A 13,595-nucleotide genomic window follows, 5' to 3' on the forward strand; every position below is an offset into this window, starting at 1 on the left:
ATAAAAATTAATTGATTGGGCCTCCTTGGTGGCACAAGGGGTTAAGCACAGCACTGTGAAGCTATCCACAGCCTCTGCAGCACGAGTTCAATCCCCAGCCAGGGAGCAACCCACATGGTGCAGCAGACCTCTCCTGACTCGCCCACTGCTCCCCTCAGCAGTGTATTTCAGTCAGTCTGCCTGTTCTGTTCCCCATTCTATCTCTGGTGAATCCTCTCACCCCCCCACACCTCTGGCCTGTACCCCAGTTCTTACAGACATAAATAAATCTTTAAAAAATTAATTGGTTAAATTATCACAGATCTATAAAACAAAATATTATCCATTTCTAAAATATTATAAATGACATTACAGATGTGGATTCATGATGTCAAGATAAAAAGTTATAAAACAATTCCATGTATAGCAGAATCTCATTTTTGCTACCAAAATTTTATATAAGAATAGCCACAAGCACACAAAATGTGTTTGGAGATACATCATTTAGGTAGTAGAGTTATGAGTCTTTTCTAGTTTTCACTTTTCTGTATTTCGGTTTTCCTACCACCAACATGCAGTTCTTTAAAATAGAGGGTTATCAGCTGACCATCATAAACTGATTCTCAATCTGAAATCATACAATTATGCTAAAAATAACAAGATTTATCTTTATTTAGAAAAAACATTTATATAACATTTAGTGGTTTACTGAATGCTTTTAATGTTTAGTTATCCAATTAAAAATTATACAGGGCCTCCCCGGTGGTGCAGCGGATTCAGCACAGCGCTATGGAGCTGTCCGCAGCATCTGCAGCGACGGTTCGATCCCAACTGGCCAGGGAGATTCCCACATGGCGCAGCAGACCTCTCCTGCCGCTCCCCTCAGCAGTGTTTCAGTCCTTCTGCCTGTTCTGTTCCTGGCTCTGTCTCTGGTGAATTCTCTCGCCCTCCCGCGCCTCTGGCCAGTACCCCAGTGCTTATATAGATAAATAAATCTTTAAAAAAAAAATTATACATCTCTGGTACCAAGAAATTAGCAAGCGATTTCTTATTGAAGCAATGATCTCCACCAACCACCACAAAGTAGAGTACCAATTAAATGGGTTGCTTTTGAGTTGAATATATTTTAATATACCCAAATTCTTTATCATCATTGTCACTACCATTTATGAAAATGATTGTAACTCAAGAACTTACGTAAGTACCGAGAAGTATTTAATCTTGATCTACTGTTATTTCCATTTCATCTGAGAAAAGAAAGGCCCTGAGGGCTAAGTACTAGATCAAAGTCACAGACTAGGTGTGGTCAAACCCAGTCTTCTCTGGAGCTTGTGCTCTTCAGAACTGTTACATGAGGTGCTATGCTGGACTCTGAAAGGAGTGAAGGTCGTATTTTATCAGTATGAAAAAGGAAATCGGAAAGCATACCAATTCACTTTTGGAAACCAATTTTTACAGTGTTACATCTGGGTTTATCATAGCTTACAAAATGGCATTGTGATACAATGATAACAGTCATTCGCCACTTTACTGTGACTTAAATTTACATTTTAAGTCTCTAAGCGAACACCTTGCCAGGTTCCTCACCCCGGGCATGCTTGAGAAAGGTTCTCACCTTTCAGACCGAACCAAATGCACAAAATGACCAAGGCAGAGTACTTGTAGTTCTCAATTTATAAAATCAGTTACTACCAAGTGATAAAGATTAACTTTACAAGTAAAGGCTTAAAAATGTGTGCAATGTAATTCACTCATAAATTTTGAGTTTCTCCAGGCATGGTTCTAGGCACTGAAGACACTATAAGGAACCAAAATCTCTTCCTTCCATGTATTATTACAGGTGCATTAACATATCTGAAGGTCACAGTTTTTATTAGCAACCTAATAAGACCTATTCTGTCACTTGAGAAACTTGCTCTCCACTTCAGGAGACGTTCTGTGAAAAGGAAGCCACAATGCCAGAGGTTCTCCAGCTGTAATGTACAGGAAACATTCCTAAAAATATTGATACCAGGACTCCACTCAGGAGATGCATCTGGAGGCAAGGTCACCAAAATAAATAAATAAATAAATAAATAAAATCTGTAAGTGACTTGAGGTTTCAGACTTTGAGAAACCAGTAAGTGGAGTCATTCAGAAGGTACTGATCACACAGAAGGGAAAAGCTCTATGGCAGTGGAATTTGAACTGAGTAATATAAACTGCACCCTCATGTAATTAATTCTTGCTAATTCACAAATCCAGCAAATTAAAAAGATGAATAAGAGTAGAGGAATTTACCAGCACCTCTTTCTTCCCCCTTAAAGATCTGCATTTGCCTGCATCTGGGCATTTGGGCAAAAGATGAATTTAAGCAGGGTTCCACCTCCAATATTAGAGATAAGCATTAAGAAAAAGGAAATTGCTAGTCAACAGCAAAAAAAAAAAGCTAAGAGGGACAAACATTGCTACCATTCATTTTATGCCCTATTTCACAATGCCTAGTATCTGAACAATCCACCGAGTTCCAAAGTACATCAAAAATTTGTTCATTTCCTCTCACTCAGGCAGAATAATAATAGCACATCCCTCAGCAATTTCAACAGATACAATTCTTAGATAAAGAAACCTCTACTTTTTTAATGTTCTCTAGAAATGTTCCTTACTGGGGCTTCTTAAAGTTTTAACTAGTTTTAACACCATCACTAAATGTGTTCCCCTCATGTCTTCATTCGGATTACTTAAAAGTTCTTGGATTACTTCAAAATTCTCCTACAGAAAGACTTCTCTTTAATATTAATACACAGATGTAGACATATAAGTAAACACCCATCCTAAGATAAATGTCTCCAGTAAATCACTTAAAAACAAAAGCAAAAACGTGGTATGTTGTTCCAGAGCCAGAAATCGTAAATTTGAGGGGGAATCTAAGCCTCTGCACCTTCAGTCACCTACAAAAAAAGGCATCCCAATAAATACACCGCCCCTGTCTGAGCGGTGAAGAGCAGCACTACACACACCCGGTACCTGCCCTCAGGTCCTGCCCACCACCTACTCCAGGAGCTTTCAGCCAGTTCCTCGTCCACGCAAAGGGATTAGTGAAACTGCCTCCCCCGTGGACAGAACCGAGATTTTCCAGGTGCATGTGTTTGTACGTGTTGGTTTTTTATTATCCATACTTTTTACTGGACTTGCTTTTATTATTCCTAGCATTCGACCACGCCGACAGCCAAGAGTAAGATGCCCGCAGACAAGCACAAAGAAAACGCATCTAGCCGGAGTCTGCAAAAATCTAAATTTTCAAGCTGGTGTTGCCTCCAAAAACAGCACTGACAATGGCAAAGTTCTAAGGGAAACTTCCACATTGACGACGCTCTCCGGAGCCTCCAGCAGCCTCCAGCTCCGCGGAGAAGCCGCTCCTCGGTTTCTTCAAAAGCAAAGCCTCCCGCAGCCCGGCTCCCAACAAAAGATGCCCGCAGGGAACGCAACCCGCGAAGTTGCTCTTCCAGCCCAAGGGCGAACAGGAGTGCGGGAAGGTGCCACCCGCCCCTCGCGGGCCTCCCCTGCCCGGGGACCCCGACTGCCTCGCCGCGTCCCGCAAGCCCCGCCGGCCGCCCGGGCCCCCGCCGGGTCTGCGCGCGGAGCCGGGGCGCCGGGCGGGCGCGGGGACGCGCTCGCGGCCAGGGGCGCCGCTTTCCGCGGAACAGCGCCCGCCGGCCCGGCCGGCGCCCCGGGCCGCAGCTCGGCGCGTCCTCCGCGGACAGGGCTCCGCGGGCGCCGGCGGGGACGGGGCGCGCGGGGACCGCGGCCGGGAGAGGCGGCGGCGCCGGCCCCGCGAGCTCCGTCCCCGGGAGGCGAGGCCGGGCCGGGCCGCCCCGCCCGGCGGCGGAGGGCACCGAGGTCAGCCCGGCCGGGGCCGCTCGCCCCCGCGCCCCCGGCGGAGGGGGCCCCGCGCGGCCACCGGGCGCGGACGCCCAGCCCGCCCGCGCCCGCCCGCCCCGCGCCGCCGCCCCACGGCCCGCCGCGCGCCCCGGCCTCCGCCGCCCGCCGCCCGCCGCCCGGAGGATGGGGACCGGCGGGGACCGGGCGGGGACCGGCGGGGACCAGCGGGGACCGGGCGGCGGGCGGGCGCCCGGCCTCCGCGGGCGCGGCGGGGGTGAAGGGCGGCCCGAGCGACGCGCGCCGGCCCCGGCCCCGCGCCCGGGCGGCCATCGCGCCGACCCCGCGCCGACCCCGCCAGGCCGCGCCGCGCTCACCTCATCTCCGCGCCGCCCGCCGGGCGCAATCAGGGCCGCGCACTCGCCGCCGCCAGGCACGCAGGGGCCGCGGCCCCGCACACCATCCCCGCCGCCCGCTCGCCGCGCGCCCCGGAGCCGCTCGGGCTGCGCCCTCGCGAGCCGCCGTACTACGGAGCAACCAAGCCGCGCTCCCTCCCGCGCCGCCGCGCCGCTGGGCCTCCCGCCTCCCGCCTCCCGCCCTCGGCCCGCACGCCCGCCTCGCCCCTCAGCGCCGCCGGCGGCCGCCTCCGCCCCCCGCAGCCCCGCCAGGCCCGCCCGCGGTGGGCGGGCCCCAGCCGGCAGCCAATGGCAAGAAGGGGCCCGCACCGCCTCCCCGCCCCCTGCCGCCAGCCCCGCCCACCTCGGGGACGCAGGGCGAGCGAGCCCAGGGAAAAAGGCTGACGACGGAGTGACGGCCGAGTGAGCCAATCGCCAAGCTCGGAGGGGGCGGAGTCGGAGCCCCTCCACCCCGCCCCTTCCCAGAAGGCGTAACCGGAGCCTGCGGGACTGGCCGTTCCGTGGTCGCGCTTGTGGAGGTTTTGCGCCGCCAATCGGTTTCTTCTGTCCGTTGCCGTGCGAGGCGCTAGTGAGAATGCACTCCACTGAGGGACGGGCCGTGCAAAGGAGAAAATGTGGCGGCGAAAGAGGCGGGGCACAACCCAAGAGAGGCGGTGGGGGACACGCTTGGAATGAGGAAGGGTGTGGTCTTTCTTGCAAATTTGCATAAAACGGGCCCCATCTGGCAACCACGACTGCGCCCAGTTATTGGCCGCCCGGCCGTGTCGCCTCACAGCTCCGCCCCCCAGAGCATGCCGGGAGTTGTAGTTTCCGATTTCGTTGCTATGGCGTCCCCCACAGCCTCCGGGATTTCAAGAGTGACGGGCGGGCTGGCCAATGGGAGCCGCGCCCAGGCCAGCGGGGCTGCCCGTCGCGGAAGGGCTAAGGTGGCGGAGGCGAAGGCGCAGGCCGTGGGAGCCGCTCGCAGGCAGGTGAGCCCGGGGGGCGCCTGGCGCGTCCTTGGAAACCCCCTGGGGGCGAAAGAGCGGGAGGCGCCCCGAGGAACCGTCGGGTCCTGGGGGCGGAGGGCGGGAGGCGTGTCCCCCTCAAGCCCGGAGCCCGCGGGCCGGGCCTGGCGCCGCGGAGGCCGCCGAGGGGCGGGAGGGACGTGCGCGGCCGGCGGGTCCGGGTCCTGCGGGCTCGGCTCGCGGGGGTCGCCCCTGCTGCGTCTCCCCGCCCTGGGTGGAGGCAGCAGTCTGGGGGTTCCCTTCCGCTGACCTCCCGGGCTGGCCCCCAGCCTTCCTTTTGTTCCTCCAGCGGAGCTGCTTGGTTTCCTCCCACCCGGCCACTGTCTCCCCCCCCCCCTCCCGCGCTTTCCTTTCTCCGCGAGAGCTGCCTGCAGCGCGGGTGCCGGCCGGGGTGCCTCGAGGCCACCCCCAGGGGTCCCCGTCTGCACCAAGCCAAGCCGCTGGCCGCCCCGGGGCTCGCTGAGCATCGCCCGCGCATCGGGTTGAAGTGCTGTGGGTCAGGGCTAGGACCAGAGAACCTGCATTTCTAGCAAGCGCCCAGCTGCTGCTGTGGTGTCCATCAGCTCTGCCCCAGGCATAGTGAATGCCAGCCGCTCCTGGCATTTTTCTGGCAGCCCCATTAAAAAATAGGAAGACAAACACGTGAAATTAATTTTAAGAGTGTGTTTCGTTTCACCCATTCTATCCAAAATATTCTCAGCTCGGATGTGAGGGCGATCTGGCAGCGACATCTGTCACCCCATTGATCGCCAGGGTTGATTCGGCTGATCTGGCTGGCTAGGCGGGTGTCCCCTTCCTCCCTCACCGCTCCATGTGCGTCCCTCCCGAAGCTGCGCGCTCGGTCGAAGAGGACGGCCTTCCCCGAATAGAGACGGACCGGTCTTCGGTGAGGGTATACGAGTAGCTGCGCTCCCCTGCTAGAACCTCCAAACAAAATATTCTCAGCTCATCAGATATGAAAAAATGGAAATAATCGTTTTCATATCAAGCCTTCAAAATCCGTGTGCTTTATTACACTTACAGCACATTTTGGTTCCCACTAGGCAGTTCAAATGGCCAGTGGCTAGTATTGATGGACAGTGCAAGTGCCGTGATCTGATAACCCACTGCAAAAAATAAAAGGTGCTAAAGCTCAGGTAGCACCTGACCAAAGCCTTTGCTGAGGTGGACTCAAGCATTACTTTCGAGATTCTCAGTTTACAAAAATAATAGTACAAATAGCCACCATTTAGTGAATGCTTGTTTTGTGCCAGGTGATATACTGAGTGCTTTGCATACATTATTTAGTACTTACAGCAACACTTTGAAGTAACTACCAATACAGCAATGGAATGGAAGGCCCATCAGTGGCCCAAAAATCAAAGGGCAAATAAGTGGCAGAGCCAGAATTGAAACTAGGGTCAGATATGACTTCTAAATCTCACCCATGCGCCACTTCGGGTTAATTACTATCTTCTATCACCAATTGTGGTTCATTGATGCCTCTGTACCACTTTATGGCACAAATGGGATGTTTGTTTAGATTTGAAACAGAAAGTGTTCTCCATACAAGGTCAGGTTGTCTGTATTTTTTCAGTGAAATATTTTGGTAGTTTTACAATTCTCCATGCATTCAAAATCAAGGTTCTAAATTGAAGAAGAGTGGTTTAAAATCACCAGATAGATGGGCCTCTGGACCAGTACTAATCCTGGGCAGTAGTGTGTCTCCATCCCTTTGTGTACCTCCTTGCAGGATGGGAAAGCATAGGAATTCTTGAAGTCTCACTATGGAACCACAGTGTCTTTTGGGAGGTTTGTGGTTTAAATCTCTCTTGATTGACAGAAATGAATGTTTTCTTTCTCCTGTTAACCTCATAGAGATTATTTCAAAGACAACTTTACTGATGATTTTTCTAGCCCCAATGAACAGTACTAAATTGAACTAAGGAGAGTTTTTTATGAGTCGAAGAGCAAAAATACATTCTCCACACATGCTAAAATGTGATATTTGGCAAAATCATTTTCTTCCATTTTGTATATTTTAAAAAATATGTCTTTTGAATTATTTTCTCTTGATCATTTATTATTAAATATTTAATGTTAGATTAATAAAATTACAATTCCTGTTTTGCATCTGAAGCAAGAAATTGTCTTTTTAAGATCCCAGAGGGAGCTGGAAAATTAAATAAGCATTTACGAATTGCCATGTTAGTTGGTAAAAGAAAAGATAGATTAAAATCAATTGGGGAGGAAAGAGAGTGTGTGGTAGAGATTCTGGCAGGACCCCTCAATTGCTTTTCTCTCTCATCTCCACCTGCATTGTCCCAGTGTCACATGATGAAGCCAGCGTACTGGGAGGACTGTCATCACACCATTGGTTCCATTGTTCCCCAGGAGTACATATGGGAAAATATGATGCTAATTCAGAAATATAAATGAAAGTTAAGTTTCTGTCCAATAGTAACTGAACCTAACCTTGTAACCTGCAGTGACTAGTAACTGCGCCAAAGACTTGCCACCTTTAAAATAATCCCCATCCCGGGCCTCCCCGGTGGCGCAGCGGTTGAGCGCTGGGTTGCGAAGCTGCCCGCGGCCTCTGAGGCGCCGGTTCGATCCCCAGCTGCTCCCCGGCCACCGGAGGAGGGTCCCACATGGTGCGCAGACCTCTCCTGCCGCCCGCTGCTCCCCTCAGCAGTGTCCTTCGGTCCGTCTGCCTGCTCTGCTCCCCGCTCTGGCTCTGGTGAATTCTCTCACCCTCCCGCGCTTCTGACTGTACCCAGTGCTTGTATAAATAAATAAATAAATAAAATCTTTAAAAAAAAAAAATAAATAAATAAATAAATAAAATAATCCCCATCTCACCTTCTCATCCCAGCCACTCAACCCCCAAGTGCTAGGTACCAGGTACTACCAGTAAGAAAAGGAAAAGGTATTTTGTGAATCAACAGATAACAGTGAAACACTCTTGAGGCAGGTAAGTTCATTGAAAATTCTTCTGCGATTCAAGAGGTCATTGTTGTGAGCCTCTGGTCTAGGTAGACACTTACTTAGCAGCCAAGTGTATACATAGGTAATGGTTTGATATCTCCAGATGCCCCCCACCTCCTGCCTAAAGTCTATATCAAAAAGAAAATTTGTCCTTTTCCTAATTCATTTATCTTTAGATCTCAGATTGAGCGAGATGTAAAGGTTATGCCACATATATGTAAATTCTGTCATGCATGTCTTGAAAATGGTCATAGAAATCTATCAATAGACTATCATAATTAGAAGAGTCTTTAATATGGTCACATCTCCCTTCACTGAGCCTTGAAAATCCCCTTTATGAAAATCCCCATATTGGGTCTATGTAAATCCCTCTAGTGATAAGGACCATGCAGCTTCATATAGTGCCCCAAGTTTTAAGTTATATACCTCAAGTGTGAATGTAAAAAGATGTTACAGCACATGTTATTAGCTAGAAGTGCTTTCCAGACTTAGCCAGTTTGCGAGTCACTATCAAATGGTCTTCTGTGCCCGTTGTGGAATAGGTGCGGGATAGCAGTACTACGTATACAGCAAAACCCTGGTGTGCTCATTATTTGTGCAAAGTGTCCTTGGCGTACACACATTTCTAGAAACTCGTGCCTGCACAGAGTTGGCCTATAGAGCTGCAAAATTGGATACTTGAACTAAACCTCTAGCTGGCCACTTTGCTTGTGCTCACCGTAATTTTCAACCAAATATTTGGGCACATGGTTCACATGCTTCTTTATCTGATATGTGGATGTGTATGCAACATCTCACAGATGAGTAAGAACTTAATTAAAACTTACTATAAAGACACCTCTTCTGTCTAACGGAAGATGTGCCCCTGCCATTTTAGCTAGGCTGCTAGTGCTGGCAGGAGGAGGGAACGTGGAGGCCACGTTTCAGACTTGATGTCACCTGGTTGTTTTTTTTCTGTAGCCTAACTGCTGGACAGTTTATCTTTGTTTTCCTTAAAATAAAAACAAGGATGGGTTAGAGACATTATAGTTGGATATTCAGCCACAATATTGCAAAGTTTGTGTGGGGAATAATAGAAATTTAAGACGAGTTTGGGCTTTGAGAATGAAGTTGTCCTTAAGGGTAACAAATGGATCGGATGAGAAAAAGAAATGAGGCTATTCAGCAGCCTAAGACCAGAGCCCAGACCTGAGACTGTTGTAGAGCAACCCCGATACAAAACGGGGTGCCTGACTGTGGGTCCTCACCCGCGCGCTTAAAAGGACTTATTAATGCTCTACTGCAGGCACACGTGAAAGGTTAATAAAAGGTTTATTTACAAAGGGAAGGGGAAATGAGGAAATGGACAGCTCTGGGAGAAAAGTGGGAGACAAAGTTTTAAATGAGTCCTACCCGATCCGCCGATCTGGAATCCCAAAATGGCGCTCTGAGAGCTGGCCACCAGCCAGGAGCGGTGAAGCCAGGAGGCGAGCGATTGGGAGCCAGAGAGCGCCCAAGGCCCACATGTTTGGTTTTTTATATCCAACCTGGCTGCCCAACTCCACCCTCAGGTCCCAGCCACCCTCCCTTGGTGGTGATGAGATTTGTCTTTCCCAGAGTCTTGATGGCTTTAGTCTGGAGTGGGGGTGGAGTCCACAAAGTTAATCCTGTATGGGATTAACTCAGGACATCACTTCCCCCTAACAAGACTTTCAGTGTTAACCTAAATGATAGTGTGGTGGAACAGAAGATGGCCGCCCCAGAGCACATCTTCTTGGTGAAGGGTGGGTCTCTGAAGGCTTGATATTTATTTGCAAACTTCTCTCAGTAGGGCCTCTTCCAGGAAGCCCTACTTTCCTTATCTCTTTTCTAAGAAGGTAGAACTTAAATCTGCATCTCTATCTAATGTGTTTTTCCCAATAAACTTCCTAACTGACCTTCCTGCTTGTTCCCCAACTTCCCTTGTCTCAGCTAAACTTTTCAAGATAGTGTCTGAGTGACACTCAACAGGGGTGAGTTTTTCCCCTGTTGGATATACAAGATATCTATATGTTATTATTAAATTTCCATTTTACTTTCTCTCTTTCTTATCTGTCTAATGCTTATTTGGTTATTTGGCAATCTGGAAGAACCAGGAGGGTGGGGGAAGGCTTCCATTGTGCCCCAAATATATGCTAATCATCAAGACCGAAAAATGAGCAACTGAGCCAGGACACTAGGAAGGAAAAGGAAGAAGCTTCATGGTCAATACAGAAGAATGAATTATGTAGACTCTTAAGCTATCCTTGGTGACCACAGATTGATACAGCAAAATCATATTTGGGTAGAAGATGTTTTATGCCAGTTGAATTTGAGGTTGAGCTGATGCTTAGAACACTGAACGTATACATAAGGAATGGTCTGTAAGGTTTTATTTATAACTGTTTATAAATGAGCTCCTTGGGGGGTTAAATGTAGCAGGAGAAAAGCAGTGGAGTTCATGTTGCTTCACAACCAGCCTCAAACCACTTGGTATTTCTTCCTGTAGATTTTTTTAAATCCTTTAAAAGACCAGTACTTTTATTAAACTACTTTATGGAAGTGTTACAGTCAAGTATTTATGCAATTACTTAAAATTAGGTACTTTGATTTTTGCTTCTCGTGCTTTTTTAATAAGTCTAATGTATGGCCATTCTAAAACTGTAAAGTATCACATACAATCCTCAATTTGTGGACCTATGTTAAATATATTTAAAATCTCAAGTACCTGGAAAATTATAAAATCATTAAGTTTTTTAGAGGGCTTATCAGCCTACATTTTAAACAGGTTTATTTTCATTTAAACGTTTTTTGCTAGCACTTTTTTGAAAAAGAAAAACTTACAACAGAACATAATTTTGAAGTAATGTGACATTATTCTTGGAAATGACACAATGACTACATAATTTATAGTATCTAATAAAGTATTCACATATTTTAGTTCTTGTGTGCAAATGTCTTTACATTCACTAAAAGTCTTATTAAATAATGGACTGAGTGTTCCATTTCATCTGAACTTGTGGCTGAGAAACCAAGTGGGCCTCGGATTCCATCCATTCTGCCATCTTCTTAGTGTTAAGAACTCAGTATTCCTTTTTAGGGTTTACAAAACAGATGATATTTCCACAATTTTCTTCTGGCCCTTTTTGCAAAAACACCTCATTTTGTAACTTTTAGGGTATTTTCGTCCTGTATGATTCTTTATTGAACTAACTAAACATTACTTTTTTCTACCAGCCTGGCCAATTTTTAAACTAATTTGGAAGAGCTCTTGAGGCGGATCTAACTAAAAATATTGGCATGATTATGTATGTAATATTTGCTTTAGAGGATACCAGGACTACAAACGAGTCTTTGGAATTGGGGTGCACATCATATGAGGTCCAGGTGACACTGATCTGGGAAGGCATGCCATGATTTACGATGCAATGGGCAGGGAAAACAGTGCTTCCAAAATTACAAAGGGAGATGCTTTAAAATCAGGGCATTGCTGGTGCCCCATGGCCGCCGAGCAGGAGCCGGGCGAGTCCGGGAAGGGAAAGGTAGAATTAGAAGATCATGTGATGTTAGAGTAGGAGGATTTTTCTTAGTGACTTTAGGATGCTGGTTCCATTGTAGGTATACCTATGCAAAACAAAGAATCCAGGAAAGAATTGCCAGAGAAGGAATTAAAAATAAGATTTTATATGAATGTACCCACCTTGATCCTAAAAGAAAACAAACCAATGGCAACAGCAGCATCTGAGCAATCTCAGGCATAGAACACCCAAATACAACAGAAGTCAGTGTGAAAAAAGCTGAGATCAACTATTAAAAACCTACCTTTTATGTACCATAAAGCCTTCAATCAAGTAAATAATTTGTGTAAATTGTATTTTATTTACCTACTGCCACTATGTCATATAGTGGACTATGCTTAGAAGTGTTTCCTTAAACTAAATAGTGAGCATACATGACAACATCAAGAAGTAAATCTCTCCCAATTACAATTTAAAAAAAAAAAAAAATCAGGGCATTGCTATATAATTGTTCCATTTCTCAAAAAAGGCAACCCTGGTAGCTCCAGACTGAGTCCAAGCAGAGATGAATTTACTAACAATGGACGTTGATTCTCCCAAGCAATAATTGGGGAAAACCCCCAGTTAGTAAGTAAATAAAGCAAGGTCTTATTCATTAATATGTGAGGAAATATGGAGGCATGGAACAGATGGGGTGGTTTGGGTGTGCTGGGGGTAATATTTCAGAGAATAGGGCTTGAGCTTAGTTCACTTGGCAGAATCTGTGGAGTTAGTGCAGCACAGACTCAGAACAAGCAATGCCTGGGAGCCCTGAGACAAAGGTGACCACATGCTGTGAGATCTGCCTGGGTCAGACGGGAGATGTGTTGGGAAGGTGAGGGGTAAGATAGACTAGGGCCAGCGAGCATGCACCTCAGACTGCCTTGAGACTTAGGAAGAGATTAGATGTAATGTCAGGGGGATGACACAGCTGCTGTATCTATTTAGGTTGTTCCCTCTTTCCTACCACCCCCACCACCCCAACAGACACATTGACACACACACAAAGACCTTCCGCTACCAAAGGGTTCAAATTCATTTAATAATTGAGCCTAGCTCGACTGTTTTATGTACTTTATTGCTACGTACAACATAATTTGTATGTACACACATATGTAGAATATATTTTTTATTATTTATTTATTGATACAAGAGCTGGGGTACAGGCCAGAGGCACGGGAGGGTGAGAGAATTCGCCAGAGACAGAGCAGGGAGCAGAACACGCAGTGACCGAAAACACTGCTGAGGGGAGCAGCGGGCGAGACGGGAGAGGTCCACCGTGCCACGTGGGTATCTCCCTGGTTGGCCGGGAATTGAACCCGTGCAGCAGAGGCTGCAGACAGCTTCACAGTGCTGTGCTCAACCCTCTGCGCTACTGGGGAGGCTCTATATGCAGACTATATATTCATTTCTGCTAGTTCCAACATTTGATTATCGCATTTTAGAAAGCAGCAACCATTGAAGTGCTCACTAAAAACCCTTGATAAGGATCCATCAAATCCAATGAGATTCGGCACATGGGGCAGGCTTCACAGGCACGGGTCCTGTGCAGACACACTGGGCCTCACACTCAAAATGAATCATGCTTGGTTTAATGTTCTGCACCATCTTGAAATTTTAATAATTTCTGGATAAGATTCTCTACATGTTCATTTTGCACTGGGTCCTACAAATTATATAGCCATTTCTTTCAGTAAGTACTTAATAAAATTGTCAATCCTGTACTAAAGGATATAGTACTCTAGTTTTACGTGATAAAACTCATGTTAGCAGCTCAGTTAAAAAAGCAGCTAAGTAGAATGGTTAAGGGAAAT

General features: G+C 47.5%; 2 protein-coding genes across 11 annotated transcripts in view; one reads left to right on the plus strand and one right to left on the minus strand.

Annotated features, from left to right (window-relative positions):
* Window positions 1–4,890, minus strand: part of ITSN1 (intersectin 1) — a 177,139-nt gene extending 172,249 nt beyond the window's left edge. For 3 of the 10 annotated variants that reach the window (XM_054700298.1, XM_054700303.1, XM_054700302.1), the window contains exon 1: window positions 4,215–4,426. The gene's annotated coding sequence lies outside the window, so the exon portion shown is untranslated. Of the gene's footprint in view, window positions 1–4,214; window positions 4,427–4,596 lie in introns of those variants that run through there. The other 7 variants (XM_054700300.1, XM_037524997.2, XM_037524996.2 and 4 more) reach the window with 4 other exon arrangements.
* Window positions 4,891–5,118: 228 nt separating this feature from the next.
* The window catches only part of CRYZL1 (crystallin zeta like 1), a 35,321-nt gene continuing 26,844 nt past the window's right edge, over window positions 5,119–13,595 (plus strand). The window contains exon 1 of the mRNA XM_037525009.2: window positions 5,119–5,224. The gene's annotated coding sequence lies outside the window, so the exon portion shown is untranslated. The remainder of the gene's footprint in view (window positions 5,225–13,595) is intronic.

Source organism: Talpa occidentalis, unplaced genomic scaffold, assembly GCF_014898055.3.
Source record: "Talpa occidentalis isolate TD23 unplaced genomic scaffold, MPIMG_talOcc4v2.1 talOcc4.4, whole genome shotgun sequence".
Taxonomy (NCBI): Eukaryota; Metazoa; Chordata; class Mammalia; order Eulipotyphla; family Talpidae; genus Talpa; species Talpa occidentalis.